The sequence below is a fragment of the Canis lupus genome, chromosome 5 (genome assembly GCF_048164855.1).
Source record: "Canis lupus baileyi chromosome 5, mCanLup2.hap1, whole genome shotgun sequence".
Lineage (NCBI taxonomy): Eukaryota > Metazoa > Chordata > Mammalia > Carnivora > Canidae > Canis > Canis lupus.
In genome coordinates this window covers 83,330,534-83,347,256 of record NC_132842.1, presented here as the reverse complement: position 1 = coordinate 83,347,256, position 16,723 = coordinate 83,330,534, and the positions used below count along the sequence as shown (strand labels likewise).

General features: G+C 54.6%; 1 protein-coding gene and 1 long non-coding RNA gene across 5 annotated transcripts in view; one reads left to right on the top strand and one right to left on the bottom strand.

Moving 5' to 3' along the window:
• Positions 1–16,723, top strand: part of KAZN (kazrin, periplakin interacting protein) — a 1,010,923-nt gene that overhangs the window by 728,208 nt on the left and 265,992 nt on the right. The window lies entirely within an intron of this gene.
• Positions 382–16,483, bottom strand: LOC140634404 (uncharacterized). Its single transcript, XR_012031904.1, has 3 exons — positions 15,663–16,483; positions 11,072–11,274; positions 382–1,303 (listed from the first exon to the last, which is right to left on the bottom strand). It is a non-coding gene; the product is annotated as an uncharacterized lncRNA (long non-coding RNA).

The following is a 16,723-nucleotide window of genomic DNA, read 5'->3' as shown; positions in this document are numbered from 1 at the left end:
AAGGATTGGAATCCACGGGAAAGAACAAAGGAATTCCAGTCTGAAGACTGGGTCTGAGCCGCGGCTCGGCCACACACCTGCTGTGTGACCTCGGGCAAATTAGCTGACCTCTCTGAGCCTGTTCCTCATCCGCAAAATAGTGACACAGCAACCCCGTGCACGGAGTTTTATGGGGGAGAAAGAGAGAACATTTATGGAAAGCGCATGAAGTGCTGCACAGGTATCGGATGCTGCTAGTGGTTTCATTTCCTGGAGGGCAGCGTAGGAGCAGACCATTGCTTTTTAGGGGACCTATTTGAATAAGCTGACACTTTGCTGTTGTTGTTTCATTTTATTTTTTATTTTTAGTTTTTTTAAAGATTTTATTTGAGAGAGATAGTGAATGTGCACGAGAGAGAGAGGGCAAGCAAGCACAAGCCAGAGGTGGGGTGGGGATGGGAGGCAGGAGGCAGACGCAGAGGGACAAGCAGAGTCCCCTCTGAGCAGGGAGGCCACTGCGGGGCTCCATCCCAGGACCCTGAGATGGTGACCTGAGCCAAAGGCAGATGCTTAACCGATGGAGCCCCATTTTTAGTTTCGTTTTTGGAGAGAGAGAAAGAGAGAGGGAGAGGGAGAGAATCTCAAGCAGGCTCCACCACTCAGTGCAACCCTGAGATCATGGCCTGAGCCGACACCAAGAACCCGCTGCTTAACTGACAGAGCCCCCCGGGCGCCCCTCGGATGACATGCTGTTACAGTCCCATATCACCCGGATGTTGTATGAAGGGATCAAAATTTCTCCCTTGGGCTCAGGGGGCCCGTCTGATGTCATCTCTTGGGAGCGCCCTGGACATCTTACGTATGGATGAAGAATTCACACTGCAGCCTTGGCCAGTCTAACTGTTCATGTCATGTCTCATCAGCACGGTTGACCTTCTGTTTAAGGAGCAGGGGAAGAAGGGAGGTTGGACAACAGTGACCCCATTGCGTTGACTGGAACGTGCGGTAGGCTGAATTGCTGTCCCACGTCTCCCCTCCTTGTCACCATGGCCACCTTGACTTTAGACCCGACCGCGTCACCTGCTCTGGCCAATGGCATGTTAGCCACTGTGTTGTAGGCAGGCGCCGGGAAGGAACTTCAGATCCGCTCTGTTCTGTAGGACAACGCTCAGGGTACTGGCTCCTGCATTTCCAGGGTGGGGCGGGACACAGTAGAAGGAACTAGAACTTCTGGAGAGACTGGGACTTCGAGGTCTGTTCCGCCTCTCAGACGATGACCCTACGCTGTGATTTCTCCGGGAAGCAGCTCCACGGCCGTCGAAATCTAGAAATGAATGGAAGAAAAAGCAAAAGTGAGAGCGTGAGAGTGAGTTGGGGGCCGGGGGGGGGGGGGCGAGGTCCACACAGCCTTGAACTCCACCGGTTTCCCTGGACCAGGACTTAGTCCTGGGGCTGACGATAAGATTCTCTGAACAGCTTGAAGGGAACTTTAGGAAAGGAAGCAGAATCCCCTTGCAGATTGACTTTGGCTTTGGTCTGGGTGACTTTTTTGTTGGACTTTAAATAAAAGCTGGGGAGAGGGGGCATATGGAGGGCAGCCCCGGCGGTAGCGAGAGTGGGCATCCCGGCGTCGCCCTGACATTTCTTATTTCGGTAATTGATGTGGCCAAGCTGAAGCTTGTCACTGCGAGAGCGTGGCACCGTGGCTCCGGTAGTGCCGTGGCCATGTGCGGAGTGAGAAAAATCAATTTCCACTGTCCACGGAGTGTTGTTTGATTTATTACTGCTGGAAGAAGAAATTCTTTATCCCCCACCCCCTCTTGGAGAGAGGATTGTTTTACAGTCTTCTGCTAGAGACACTCCATAAAGGAAGTCCTATTTGCCCAAACTTTGGTATTTTGATAACCTTCCTTGGCTATTCAGAGGACACCGAACACTCCCAATTTTTATGACCATCATTTGTTTTTGATTAGGCAATTACAGGCATTAAAAGACAATCTGCAAGAGTGTGTTCAGAGTACCTGCAGGATCGTTTCCTGCAGTGGGAAGTGTCGGCTTCGGAGGGCTTGAATTTTTCATGACCACTGCGGGGAGGAAGGAGGGGTTTACTAGGAAAGAGAGCAGACGCGGGGATTTGGGAATTCAGGCTGGGATTGGAGTCCTGACTGCCATCGGAGGGCAGGTCAGTGAGCCTCAGCATGGGAGCCTCAGTCTTCTCATCTACACGGGGGGTGGCAGGCAGCACTCTGCTTGGACCCCCTTGCACCCCTTTTTAGGCCTTTCTTGTGCACCACCCCTGCCTGCTTCTGTGTCTTTTGCAGCCCACACCCTGCACCTGAGACGCTTCTTCCAAAATCACCCTTGGCCTCTGGAGCCACTTTGCCCACACACGCACAGAGCTGGGAATGCCTGAGAAGCGATGTCCCTTCGGGGCAGCCCTTCAGCCAGTGACTGACCAGTGTGGGCGTATGGAAGCCCAGCTCGCACCCCAGAGCCCCCTGCAGTTTCAGGCCGAGGCTCCCCCAGGAGCACCTTTGCCCGAAATCATTGCAGGGTTGCGCGGTTCTTGTCTCCTGGAGTTGAGGAATGAATCCGGTGGACCAAAGGGTGACCCCAAGTGGAAGTTTACAAAGTGAAGGTGAGAACAGAAAGGATAGAAAAGGAGCTGTCTCGAGCGAGAGGGTCCCCATGGGTTGCCACTGAGGGCTTTTACGGTTGGTCTTTTATGGGAAACTGACCAGGGAGCTTGGTACCTTCGTGTCAGTATCATGGGGATTGGTGAAATCACGGCATCACGTCTCTATTTCAAACAAACATGGTGGACTTGTAACCATCATGAGAACAAATGTTCCTGTAAATATCATGTCTATTTCTTCCCATGTAGGATGCCTGTGAGCCTGGTTACATAGACCGCCCCCCCCATGACTCTAGCCCCCTTGCCCCCTACCTGTCCCTCCCTGCCTCGCCTTGCCTGTCCCTTAATCAACATCAACCCTCACTTGCCTTCTTCTCCTTCCCTGACCCTCTTTCCAGGAGAGCCTCCTGCAAGACCTCTTTCCTATGGCACTTGTGCCCTAACCCTGATCTCAGGGTCTGCATCTAAGGAATCCTACCTTAGGGGCGCCTGGGTGGCTCAGCCAGTTAAGTGTCTGCCTTCAGCTCAGGTCATGATCTTGGAGTCCTAGGATCGAGCCCCCCATTGTGCTCCCTGCACACCCCACCTCTCGGGGGGTAAGGGGGGCAGTCTGCTTCTCCCTCTCCCTCCCTCCTCTTGTGCTTGCTATCTCTCTCACTCTTTCATTAATTAATTAATTAATTAATTAAAAGTTAAGAAAGGAATCCTACCTTAGATAGCAGACTGATGCTTCATGCCAGTTTTTTTTTTTTTTTTACAAACTATTTTCAGTTAATTTTATTCAGCGTTTTGGGGGTGCTGGGCATGGAATTGCATGTTTGAAATGCATTCTCTCTGGTAATGCTGTAACGAAGGAAGGTCTCTGGAAGCACAATGACTAACACACAGTAGAAACTCGACACACACTGGCCCAGTCTGAACATGGTTGGTCTGCAACAAGTGTGGGAGGAAAACCCAAACACCTCCTCACCCCTCTCCCTGGTGCCTCCCACCCCTTCCCAATCCACCCCCACACAGCAGTGCACAGGACCTTTTAAAACACACCAATCAAATATGTAAGAACCTCTCATGGCTACTTTATTCCATACAGGACGAAAGCCAGATTTCCCACCATGACCTACAATGGGGAAGGTTGGCAAACTTTTTCCATAAAAGGCCAGATAGTAAATATTTTAGCCTTTGTGGGCTCCAGAGTCTCTGTTGCAACCACCTGACTGCCGTGTATCACCAAACAGCCACAGGCAATATGTCAACCAATGGGCATGGATCTTTCCATAAAGCTTTATTCATAAAAACAGATCTGGCCCACAGGCTATGGTTTGCTGACCTCTGGTCTACAAGACAGTTAAATGGTATGGGGTCTGCCTCCCTCACCAGCCATGGGCCTCACCCTGACCCACTCTCCTCCTCTTCATTTGCTCCTGCTGCACAGGCCTCCTGGAGAAGCCCAGCATATTCCTGCATCAGGCGTCTGTGCAGCTGGCCCCCTTTCTGGGTCTGGGACCTTCTCCAGGAGCCCTGTGCATACCTGGGTCTGGGACCTTCTCCCAGGATCCCTGTGCATACCTGGGTCTGGGACCTTCTCCAGGAGCCCTGTGCATACCTGGGTCTGGGACCTTCTCCCAGGATCCCTGTGCATACCTGGGTCTGGGACCCTCTTCTGGGAGCCCTGTGCATACCTGCGTCTGGGACCTTCTCCCAGGAGCCCTGTGCATACCTGGGTCTGGGACCTTCTCCCAGGAGCCCTGTGCATACCTCGGTCTGGGACCCTCTTCCGGGAGCCCTGTGCATACCTGGGTCTGGGACCTTCTCCCGGGAGCCCTGCGCATACCTGGCTCCTGGTCATCATTCAAGTGCCAACTCACATCCTGCCTCCTCAAAGAGGTGTTCATGTGCCTGCAAGATCTCCAGAGGCCTCCCCACTCTATTCCCGCTGTTCTACATCGTCCCAGTGGTTAATGTATTCCCCCAATCACTTGTTTGTCATCTGTCGGGAAGGCAGGGTTCAACATTATCTGATTGTCTCCTGGAGCATCTTTAGGCCGTTGCACAAGATCTGGCACTTAGTAGGTGCTCAATAAGCGTCTGTTGGCTTAATGGTCTCTAGGACACCCTGTCCCCCCACTGTACGGGGTTGTGAAGCCTGAGGAGCACCGGAATTGCACTGGTTATGTTGGTTGCAAGGCAAACCCACGAAACTCCAAATAAACATCCTCTCCTCTTTCCCTGTCAATTATCCCGCTAAATGGAACATCTCATCAGAGGATTTGCCTGAGCAAATCCTCACTTTTCTTTTCTCAGCCCCAAGCCTAGGACTGCACACCTCCATTTCCAAGGCTAAAAACACCAAGAGGAATGTGTTCTCTGAACATGACATTGAGATTACCCAGTTAATTAAAGAGGGATTTAGGAGTTACTTAACATCTGGGTGGCAGGGTTTGTTTTTTTCCTTTCCTACTCAGCTTCAGAAAGGAAGCAGAAATTGTGATACACCTGATATGTGCATTTAATTGTTCCATCTGACACCTCCCTCTTGCGACTCCATTGGGCCGTAAGCTGAGACTCTTGTGGGTTCCGTGGCGCCAAGACATGTGATGTGTTGAGCAGCCAAACCCAGGACATGTGTTTGGAGAAGCAATCCGCCTCATCATGATGTGACCCCCAAAATGGCAGTGGCTCTTTTTATTACTTAATACCTAAGAGCAGTGGTTCCTGGATATCAACTATCGTAAGAGGGCCAAGGGGGCTTCAAGAGGTGGTCCGAAATGTGGCTGCCATTAGGTGGCAGAGGGCCTTAAATGCCGTGCTGGGGAATATGAGCTTTATCCTAGCCAGGGAGCATGGGAGAGGATCCTGTATGCTGCGGGGGGTCCTGGCTGATGCTCCGTGGTGGCCGTGCAGACGATGGTGTGAGGGAGGAGGACTGCTGGCCAGGAGCCCGGGCAGGAGGTGGCTCTAGAGCTCCAGGTGGGAAGTGAAAGGACCTTGCTGGCACGGTGGCATCGGGAAAGGAGAGGTGGAGATACATTCAGACAGGTGTTCCTACCCCCAGGGACAGGTCACCGAGGTCACCATGAGCCAGATGGAGGCAGGCCCCCACCTCATCTCTGGGAATTTGGATTTTATTCAGCTCTGATGGCGACGAGTAACACCTACCTCTCTGGGTTACTGAGAAGATTGAGATAGTGAGTGCTTGAAACTTATTTGTAACAAGTCTTTGATGAGCCTTTAATTGGTCATCAGGTGCCATTTCTCTAATGCTTCACTAAACGGAGCTATTCAGAACTTGTCAGTACGTGAGTTTTTGGTGGACTTTCTCCTCATCCTCATGTGATGCCTCGGCCCTAAGAGGCCTCGTGGCAGCTCTACTGACCAAGTGTTAGTTAATGTTGCCAGTACAGCAGCCACACCAGGAAAACCAGCAGCGTTCAAGAAATACCATTAAAAACAGGGGCGGGGGTGGGGGGTATCCTTGGTGCTGAAGGCAGTGCCCCTGTGCGTGACCCAAACATGCCTTAGGACACCTTGGTGAGGAAGCAGTGTCCCTCTGTGGCCCAGTCCCGAGACCAAACTCCAGTCTGCGTTCATTATTTGGGTTGCAAGCGTCACACTTTGATGGATCCGAACGCCCTACAGGATCCCACTGACCCGTGTTTTTGAGCAGCCGGGCTCCTTGAGATGAAGCTCGTCCCTGGCTACGTAGCCTCCATGCCTTGTCTTGAAAGAACAGGATCGAAGTGTTGGATCGTAGCTCCCGCCTCCCCTTGGACTTGAATGCAATGGTATTGCTCTTCGGGGATCTGATTTCAACTGCAATGAGCACTGGGTGATGCTTTAATCACCTGCAATTATTCGAGGCAGGAATTGGGCAAATGAACAAGTACAAATGGACAACAACAGCCTTGTTCCTTTGAAACCGTGTGAGCTGCTATAATGGCTTATTAGTCCCAATTATGACTCGGTGCTAAGAAGTGGGGGTCAGTGGGAGGGGGGTATTGATACTTGTTTAAGATTAGGGCATTTGTTTATTCTGCTGCAGAGGAATCCATTTCCGGAAGGACCCAAGGATGACTTCCATGTCCAGTTGGCAGGTGGGCCTTCTCAGAAAGACCTGCCGGCGGGGCGGGTAGGAATCCACCTTGCTGGCTGCAGTGTGTCTGAGGCCTTGAGCCTTTGTCTGGGCTGGAGCATCCCTCCTCCGCGTGCCCTGTGGCTAAATCCTCCCTCCTTCAGGTCTTGATTCAAGGGTCCCCTGCTCCCGTCAGGCAGGCCTCACAGACCCCGGCCCTGCTCCCCCGCAGGCGGCTGCTGTGCTCGGGCAGTGGCCAGACCACCCGGGGCCCACCGCGGCCTTGCCGTGAGCCCGCTCGTGGCTGCAGAGGGCCGCCACTGGAGCCAGGGTCAGTTAGGCCCCCACGGATGGGCCACCGCTGGAGCCGCGGTCAGTTAGGCCCCCACAGCCGGCAGCCGGCGCATTAGCCTAACGCATCCGAGCAAACCACCGCTGCTGCCGGCCGCTGGCATCAGTCCGGTGCTGTTTCTCTGGGTCCTCAGCACGGGCGTGCACAGAGGCAGACCCTGAGATGGGGCACATGGATTCTTGGAGGCAGGGGTGGGGGGGGTGGGGGGGGGGGGGGGTCCCAGTAAGGGCAAAGGATCATGAGCTGGGGGCGAGGGAAGCCAGGCAGGGCACGTAATGGAGCCAGGGGCCGCTGCAGGGACCTGGAGCCCAGTCCTGCTGGAGAGTTCTAGAAATGGTGTAGGACGTGGGCCTCTGGGTTTTCCGAGATGAGGGAGCGGAGACCCTCGGGCAAAGCGGTGCGGACGCTGGCGGCTGGGAGTTGCCCAGAGCTGCATGACGGTGAGGGTCAGACCGCCTGGTCCTCTGCTTGCCCTGGGCCCTGGCCGAGCCTGCTCCAGACGCCGGGAGGAGCCTCCGGCAGAGCTGCCGGTGTTCACAGAAAGCAGCCCCGGAGCCTGGGAGCCGCGGAAGGGCTGAGCGCTGGGCCTTGCAGGCAGGTTGCGTGCGTGCTTCCGTTGCCAGGCCGGGGATGGTGCTTCCATCACCTCTCCGGTTGTCCGAACGATCCGGCTGGGGACTTATTCCCACTTTACAGATGTAGAAACTGAGGCCCAGAGTCTCACCCCTCACTTCTATTTACTTGGATGAATGGAACCCAGCCCCGTAGCCGGCCGCCCGCGCCCCAGGGAGATCTGCAGGGCAAGTCGGGCTGTGTTCGGCAGGAACCCCCTGGAGGATGCGTGCCCGGGGGCCCCTCCCCGCTGCGGTCACCAAGCTGCAACGGCCAGGCCCATCCGGCAGTCCTGGGAGTGCCCAGCCCCCGGGCGTCGTGCCCATGCCCGAAAGCTCCGTCTCGGCCTCCCCGGGGCCCTCCTGCATGCCCACCACCCTCCTTTCCAGCACGCAGCCCTCCTCCCGATGGGTGCAGCGCAGTGTTTGTCCTTATGACGTCGTTACCCGCTGTTCCAGTCTTGTCTCCTGGAGATTGCACCCAGGTCCCCTCAACTGAAGTTCCAGGGGGCTCCCCAAATCCTCAGGCCACGCGTTCATAGTCCTGTGGCTGGCTCCCTTCCAGCCTGGCAACTGCATTCATCATACACAGATTGTGCTAGTTTGTCTCCAAGGATGGCGAAGGAAGGGGCTCCCGGGTACCTTTATGTGTGGGCCGTGACCCCAGGAACGAGGTTGGCATGCCTGCGTGCCTGGAGGGGAGCACTTTACGCCCTCCCCGTGGCCCCGGGAGGTGGGGACTGTGCACCCCATCCTGCAGGTGAGGACGCCGAGGGCGAGGGTGGCACAGTGACACAGGTGAGGACAGTCGGTCAGAAGCGCTTCAAACCCAGGCCCAACCCCACGGTTCTTTCTCTTCAGCCTCCCCCTCCATCATTGCCAGTGGACCCGGCTGCCCGGACCGGTCGAAACTGGAGAATCCTATTATCATTTAGCAAATACCATTTAGCCAATGAAAGTCGCCGGCCGGTGGGATCCTTTGGAGGAAACAGACAAGACTGCGCGCGAGGTTGAGAAGGGCCCCTCTGCCTTGTGACCCGTTTGTCCCAGACAACACCACGGAATGGTTTTAGGGGGAGCTGGGGGCTTGTTTGAGAGCATAATTTTCTTTTTTGATAAAGCCACGGAGAGAGCAGCTCTGACTCATGGTGCACAGAGACAAGAAAAGCAACGCGTCTCCCCAAGGGTCCAGAGCCGGAGACGGCCGCCAGCACGCTCCGCACTGGGGCCGTGCAACAGTCTCCGAGGTCCAGCTCCCGGGTGGCAGCTGACGTGGCTCCCCAGCCAGCTCCCCAAACCAACCAGCGGAGACCGAGGCGCCAGTGCGGTGGTGGTGACAGGCCAGGCCCCCGGAGTCCGACTATCTGGGTTCAAAGCCCGAATCTCTGGTTGTGTGGCTGTGGATGAGGTTTGTAACATCCTCTGGGCCTCAGTTCCTGCACTTGTAAGATGGGGCTAAGAGTAGCACCTACTTCATGGGATGTCGTGATGCTGAAGTGAGTTCGTACCTTTGTGAAAACCCAGGGACCCTCCCTTCCTCTCCCGGAGACAGTTTCCATCAGAGAGTAAAGGTTTCGCTCTCAGTGTCTTCCAGAGCGGGAGAAGGGACAGATATCCGGGCCACCTCATGTGAGCTCTGAGCCTCATAATTTGGGGGTTCCTCTCCTGGGGTGCAACCGTTGAGCACACAGGTGCCGTGTGGTCTGTGTGTCTCACCCCACGTGGGAGACGGGCAGGCAGTATCCCCGCTGCTCGGATGCTCCGTGAGCAGCAAGTGGCCTCTTCTCTGGACCAGAGACCCCGTGTTTCCAAAGACGGCAAGACTGAACAGATTTTTCTTCCCTGAGCCTTTACCCTCCCAAATGCATCACTCCACACCCCAGACCTGTCAGGTAAAGGCTTCCTGAAGAGTCTCTGACCCCATCCCATGTCCAGGATTGTACATACAGGCCCCTTTCCTCCCATGAGAAAGGGTTTTGCTGGTGAACGGAACCCAGTTCTGCTTGAGTCACCACGAGTGCACGTTGTCCTGTGCACGAATCTAAGTAGAGGCCCCACTAAGGCAGATAAGAGTCCTAAAAGAGCACCATCATGACCTTGGGTCATCTACTGGATTCACCCATCCTAACCCAGTCCAGCAAGGGACAGGACCTCGTTTGTCTGGCTCGTACCTGTATCCCCAGCACATGACGTGCACCTGGCATTTGGTAACCAGGGGGCGGGTGCACTTTCTCTGTGTGTGTGTTTCTCTTCCTTTCCATTTTGCAGACCCTGCTAATGAGGTCTGCTGCGACCTAAGCAGCATGTGCGCATCCTTCGTGTGGGGAAGGTGGCGGGGCCATCAGAGCTGTCGGCTCCACAGCAGCAATCCCCTTTCTCCCCACGGCTAGGAAGTCCCACCACTCATTTGAGCCTGTTCTGTCTTCTACCCAAACCACTGCCTCCACGTGGGAGGGACCCTGATGCACCCCCCGCCCCCCATCCCGGTGGGGGAACAGTATACCAGCTCCATCTGTGAGGCCGAAACCCGCAGAAGCTGAGAAGAGATCATTTTGAATCCCACAGAAAGCGCCAGGCCTTCATTGCCCCAGAGGTTTCCTTAGCTGATGGGCAAAGCCTGCGGACCACGTGGTGCTTCCCTGTTGCAAGAACTCCACTTCTTAAGTACTTGGACCAGAGCTGGGCCCAAAGAACACACGAGCATCAAAGAACCAGAGTGGGAAGCTGTCCTTCCTGGGAAAGCAGCTTTTAGGAGTGTCTCGGGGCGGCCAGACACGGCGGGGAAGGTCACTGCATGGCTCCGTTCTGGGTCTGGAGGTGGGGGGTCCTGTCCACGGGTCCACGCAGCCGGGAGCCACGGGGGGCTCAGCACACACCAGGGCACGAGAGCAGGTGCCACTTGAAAGAGCCTCAGCCGCTGGTGTCTCGGGGTGACCACCCTCCCGGGCCAGGGCTCTGGGATTTTAATTGACCTGCGAGAGTGTAGAACTCATAGCTGGGGTGACGGCTCTGGGGGGGGGTACTAAACTTCAGTTTCATCCTGGAGAATATTACCGAGGCGGCTGCAAAGTTTCATTTTCTTTCCCAAGCCTTTCGTCCAACCTAAGGGCGAGGTTGAGGGGCAGAGGGGGGCGAGCTCACGCCTTAGCCTTGGCCCGGTTCCCGTGCACGTACATGTCACCGTCACGAGGTCTGTATTTTGTAATGACCAGGGAGCCGCGGCAATTAGAACATCTAAGCATCCGCTCTCACTACGGTGTGAATTTTTCTGAGCATTTTTATAAGGAGCATGGGTTCCTATGATAATCAGAAATTAAAACCAAAGACAGAAAAAAGATCCGGGTATGAGGGTCCAGGGTACGCTGCTATTTCAGGACATGATCATCCGCTCTCCGTGGACTGATGGGGATACTAATGACACTAACCTTTGGGCAGCACTTCTTGTGAGCTCGGCGCCTTACGTTCAGGATCATCATAATTCTAGCGACCACTTTGCAGTGTTGTGTACGAAGGTGGAATCTTCCCACTTGGTGCCCGTGGACATAGAGGCTTGGCGATTTCAGTGGCAGGACCCCTGTGCTTGAATCACCACTGTCACTCTGTCAAAGAGTTTCCTGAAACCGCATCCCTGTGATAAAAATACAGGACACATAGAGTGCACACAACATAGCATTTCAGGTGGCCTCTCCCCTCCAAGGTCTCCCCGTCCTCCCAATTTTTCATGTGACCTGCCCGGAGCCAGGGACACAGTGCGAGGTTTCATTATGAGCTCCTCAAGGGGGAACCATCGTTTCTTATTGACTTGTTGGTAGTCCTCGAGCAGCATTGAATGCCATCTCCAGGGCCCTCAGATGCCTGGCGGATGATGGAGACCAGCAAGGAACACAGGGGGAGGTGGCAGGCCTTGCTCCATCCAAAGGAAGACGTTTGCACACAGCTCCAGCTAGTTGCAGGCCTGTGGGATTGCAGGCCCCATGTGACCGAGCGGTTTGCCTTTTCAAGAGAAGCTGGAGATCGGAGATATGTGAAACCTCACCATCTTGCAGTCATTGTCAAACCCATTTGAAATGTTCGCCAAAGTGCCACCGCATACGGTTGAATTTGGCCCACGAGCAGCCCCTCTTTCCTAGAGCTCCGTGCAGCTCTTCACAGCTCTTCACAGCTCTTCACAGCTAGCTGGCTTTCCACAAGAGCTTTTGAGTTAATAACGTCACGACTGGAGCCCACTGGAGGACCCAGCTCTCCCGCCAGGCCTTGTCAGCCTGGTCACCAGCAACAGGTAGAAGCAGAGACATGCCGGGTCTGGCCGGTAATCAACAGTCCTCAACCCTCAGAAGCGTGGTTTACTAGTAGCAGTTGGGTTTTGCTTGGGCTACGATCGCCAGGACCACCCCCATCTGAATTGTAGAACCAGGCGATGGACCTCAGGAGGTTTGGAAAGTCCCTTGAGCATGGAAAGTCTATCTTGGTCAGATATTTACCCTTCCAGGTTCCTGGTATAATGTCTTACTATCGGTTGGTTCTTTTTTTTTTTTTTTAAGATTTTATTTATTTATTCATGAGAAACACAGAGAAAGAGAGAGAGGCAGAGACACAGGCAGAGGGAGAAGCAGGCTCCATGCAGGGAGCCCAATGTGGGACTCAATCCCGGGTCTCCAGGATCACGCCCTGGGCTGAAGGCGGCGCTAAACCGCTGAGCCACCTGGGCTACCCTGACGGTTGGTTCTTAATTAGTATTTCAGTGAATGAAATAAAATCTAGGCCTTCATTTGTTCAGCAAACATGGGTTGGCCATCTGCTGTGTGCCAGTAGCGGGGCTCCAGGGGTGAAGTGCAGACTTGCTGGTTGCTAACAGTCTGGCAGGATACGAAGATGAAGAAGTCATCGCAAGTGTGCCGAGCTGGGGATGAAGCTATAGGATCGTAAGCGTAGGAGTGCACATAACACAGCTCGGTGGTCAGAGAAGGTCCCTTTGAGGAGTGATGTGTAAACTGAGAGCTGGAGGTGAACAGGGCTACCGTCAAGGGAGCCGTGCAAGAGGGAGACAGAGGAAGCGGGATGTGCAAAGGTCCAGAGCCAGCAGCACTGAGAAAAGTCTGGGGTGGCTAGATTAAAGAGACCACAGGACAATGTCCGCAAGGCCAGCCTATGGAAAGAGCCCAGTTGTCCATCAATAGATGAATGGATAAAGAAGATGTGGTGTATGTACATATAGGGGAATATTGCTCAGCCATCAAAAAGGAAATCTTGCCATTTGCAACGACACAGATGGAACTAGAGGGTATTACACTAAGTGAAATAAGTGAATCAGAAACAAGACCATTATATGATCTCACTCATATGTGGAATTTAAGAAACAAAGCAGAGGATCATAGGGGAAGGGAGGAAAAAATAAAATAAGACGAAATCAGAGAGGGAGACAAGCCCTAAGGGACCCTTAACTATAGGAAACACACTGAGGGTCGCTGTGGGGGAGGAGGATGGGGGGATGGGGTGACTGGGTGACGGGCATGAAGAGGCGCGTGATGTCATGAGCACTGGGTGTTCTATGCCACTGATGAATCACTGACCTCTACCTCTGAAACTCATGATACACTCTTATGTTAATCAATTGTATTTAAATTTTTTTAAAAATCTAAAAAACTAAGGAGACCATGGGACAGAGTCAGGTGCGTAAAGCTGGAGAGGGAGAGCTGGCCTGGGCCAGACCCTGCAGCGGGCTGTGGCGAGATTTTTGATTTCAGCCTACGGCTGAGAGAAAGCAAGCAAAGGGCGTACAGGAGGAATGAGGCATGATGTGGAGGATGAGCGGAGCAGAGGCCGGGGATCAGTAAGCGCGCTCACCGTGCTGAGCACTGAGTAACCTACAGAATTGCCGAATCAGCACCTTGAGCAACTGAAACCCACCCCGCACTGTGTGTTGACTACGCTGCAATTAGCCATCTAAAAACATAAATACATAAATATATAAAATAAATAAATAAATAAATAAATAAATAAATAAATAACAAAAAATTTAATTAAAAAAAGATGAAAAATATTAAACCATAACGCTTCAGAATATAAAGAAGCCCAGGCTGCTTTCTGAAAATTAGATACATTCATTGCAAGCAAATTTTCTCCCATTAAAAATTTAAAAAATATAGATGAAGGCATTTAGTTAGAAAAGAAAGAAGAAAGAAAGAAAGAAAGAAAGAAAGAAAGAAAGAAAGAAAGAAAGAAACAAACAAAGAAAGAAAGAAAGAAAGAAAAGAGGAATGAGGTATGACGATTTGCATCCAGAAAGGTCTTTCTTGCTGAAATATGGAGGACTGACTGGACAAGTTCCGATAGGAGTAGGGATAATGCCAAGGATATGTGAACCCGGCCAGATGTCCTAAGACCCGTCCGTCCCAGCTCAGGGTCCGAACCGAGCCCACAAGGGACTGGAAATCCCCACTTCCTGGGCACTCAGGCCCCGGCCTCAGCCTTGCTGCTGGACAAGGGAACAGGGGCGGCCGAGACCCTGCCAAGAACGACCTGCTACGACGATATGCTACTGCAGAGGAGGAGGGCCTCAGGGAAGACAGACCTTTTTTTTTTTTTAACCCAATAAAGGGATAGAAACGCTGCCCCAGACTCCTTTAGAAGAATGTTCTGAGGATAGGTGAGACCAAAGATGTAAAATCACTCTTGAAAACAAATTTAAAAAAACACACAAAAAAATAAAATCATGCTTGGAAACAAAAATGACATGAAGGCCGACGGCATCTCCGAGCTGCCAAGGAGGGAGAGGAGGAAGGGAGCACTGAGGCTTCCAGGATGACAAATACTTGATGGGGTCGGGGCAGCAAGGCCGGGATCTGCTCCTGATGGCCTGAGTCAGGCTTTCTCTGGCTCGTTGAGTATTTTCCTCAATGAGGAGGTCCCTTCGGGCCAGGGAACGAGAGTCTGGGAGGGTGACCGATCAGGTTCCCAGTGACACGGGGCAAGGTGTTTGGGGTAGGGCCCCCGCTGCCCGCGGCATTGGAAGGCGTCCGGCCGCCGTGCGCTGTGCTTCCCACGCGAGGCCGTGGAGACACTGGGAGCCTCGGGCTCTGCTGGGGGGGGGGGTGCAAATGGGTGCAGCCAGCTTGGAAGGCCGTGTAGCGTGGTGGCTCCATCAAGGCCACCTCCGCACCTACCGTGAGTCAGGACTTCAGCATATCCGTCTGCGGGGGACACAGCCCCACCCCCAGCGACGGCAGAGACGAATGATGGATACGCCATCCCAGAGACGAACTAGATGGTTTCACACGTGCCATAGCAGGTTTGTGAGGGCCAAGTGATAGGAGGGCGAGGGAGGCCTGAGAAGTGTCCCCTGAGAAGCAGGTGACCCCAGAGCAGAGACCCGAATGACCAGGAGGAGCCAGCTCTGCAAAGAGCCAAGGTAGCAGGTGACAAGACCCCAACTGGGGGGCAGTCGGGCGGAGTGTGTGCAGAACCCCTGCAGGGGTGCATGGTGCAGGGGTGCAGAGCAGCAGCAGGTGCCACGGTCACCGGGGCCCGGAGGCTGTGGAGGGCGTTAGGCTTCGTTCCGAGAACGCCGAGAAGCCCCTGGAAGTTACAGAGCAGGGAAGTGACACGGCCCCATTTGCATTTTTGCAAAAGACTCCTCTGGGACATTCGTCGTGATAAATAATATTTCACCAAAGACATTTAATAAAAGAAAGGAAAAAAAGAAAGAAAGCGATGCCTCCAAATCTAAAACAAACAAATGAAAAGCAGACCGGTCTTGGGTGCTCTGTGGAGACGCAAGCGTACGGGAGTGTCTGCAGCTGAGCGACGACGGGCCCACCGTGCACTTGACCTGTCAGCCCGTTTGGTCTCGGCGGAGCCGTGAGCAGCTGCTGATTCAGGCCACCGCGGAGGCCCCCGGCGGCCTTGGCCAAGCTTTTTGGGGGGAGTCTAGAGCGGGCTTGAGACCCCTTCCTGGTGGACCAGATACTTCTAATCACAGACTGATCTTAAGAATTGATCCAGACCCACATTACTCACCTCAGAGCCATTTCGAAGCTGCACATCACCCCCCAAAATTTCCACTTGGGGCTTAAGGCGTCCGCCTTCTGCGCTCGGGGTTCTCAGTACTGGTGGGGGGAGGGTTAGGGACCCAAGCAGATTCTGCGCCGCGAGCCGTCGCTGCCACGTGACCCCTCGACCGAGAGGCCAGAACTTCCACGGGCAGCATCTGCACCTGGGGCTCTGCGGCACGCACCCCACTCCGTGGCACGCACCCCAGAGGGTCTGGGGCGGGGGGTCCAGGCCCTGGACAGGTGGCAGATCTGGCCCGAGAGAGCAGGTGGCCGCTTCCTGAGCGTGGAGGAAGCTGGAAGAGATCGGAGGCACCGCCCGCCTGTGCCTCCTCCTGAATGGGGCGCTGCCCGGGAAGCCGCTCCTCGGCCAGGCCCTGGCTCCCGGGGGGCGGGGGGGGCGGGGGGTGGTGTTAACTCGAGAAAGCAGCCCCGTCAGCAGCTCTGTGAAGCTACATTACGCCGACGGGAAGCCCCCGGCACAGAAGGCCCAGCCCTGGTGACGCTGGGATCCACGAGGGAAAGAGGCGGGAAGTGGGCCGCCCCCTCCTGCCCCCGGGACCCTGCGAAGGCGGCGGCAGGTTCTCGTTTCCCAGATACGGAAACCAAGGCTTGGGAGGCCGTGCCGTGTTGGCCACGCGCCGCGGAGCCGGAACGGGCACCTGTGTCCCCAAGGGCCGCTGCTGTGTGTGTCCTTGCTCCACGCGTCTCAGGCGATGTCACCTCAGCGGCGGCCGCTCCGAGGCCCCGGGACGCGCGTGTCCCGAGGAGCCTGATGCTGCCCGTGGAAGGGAGGAGCTTAGCCAAGGGTTTCCAAGCAACCCCGGAGCTCCTCGGGAGTGACTATTGGATTCTATCCAGCTGCAAGCTGCTCCCTTGACTTCCAGGCCACCTCGAGCCACGGGAACTTGTTTAAGGAAAGTCTCTTAGATGTGCTTCTGGAGGCAGAAGGTCAATGCCAAAGCCACCTTTCCCTTTTTGTCACAGCCCCTCTTCCGCCTGCGGTCCTTGCGGGGCAGGGGGGGGGCA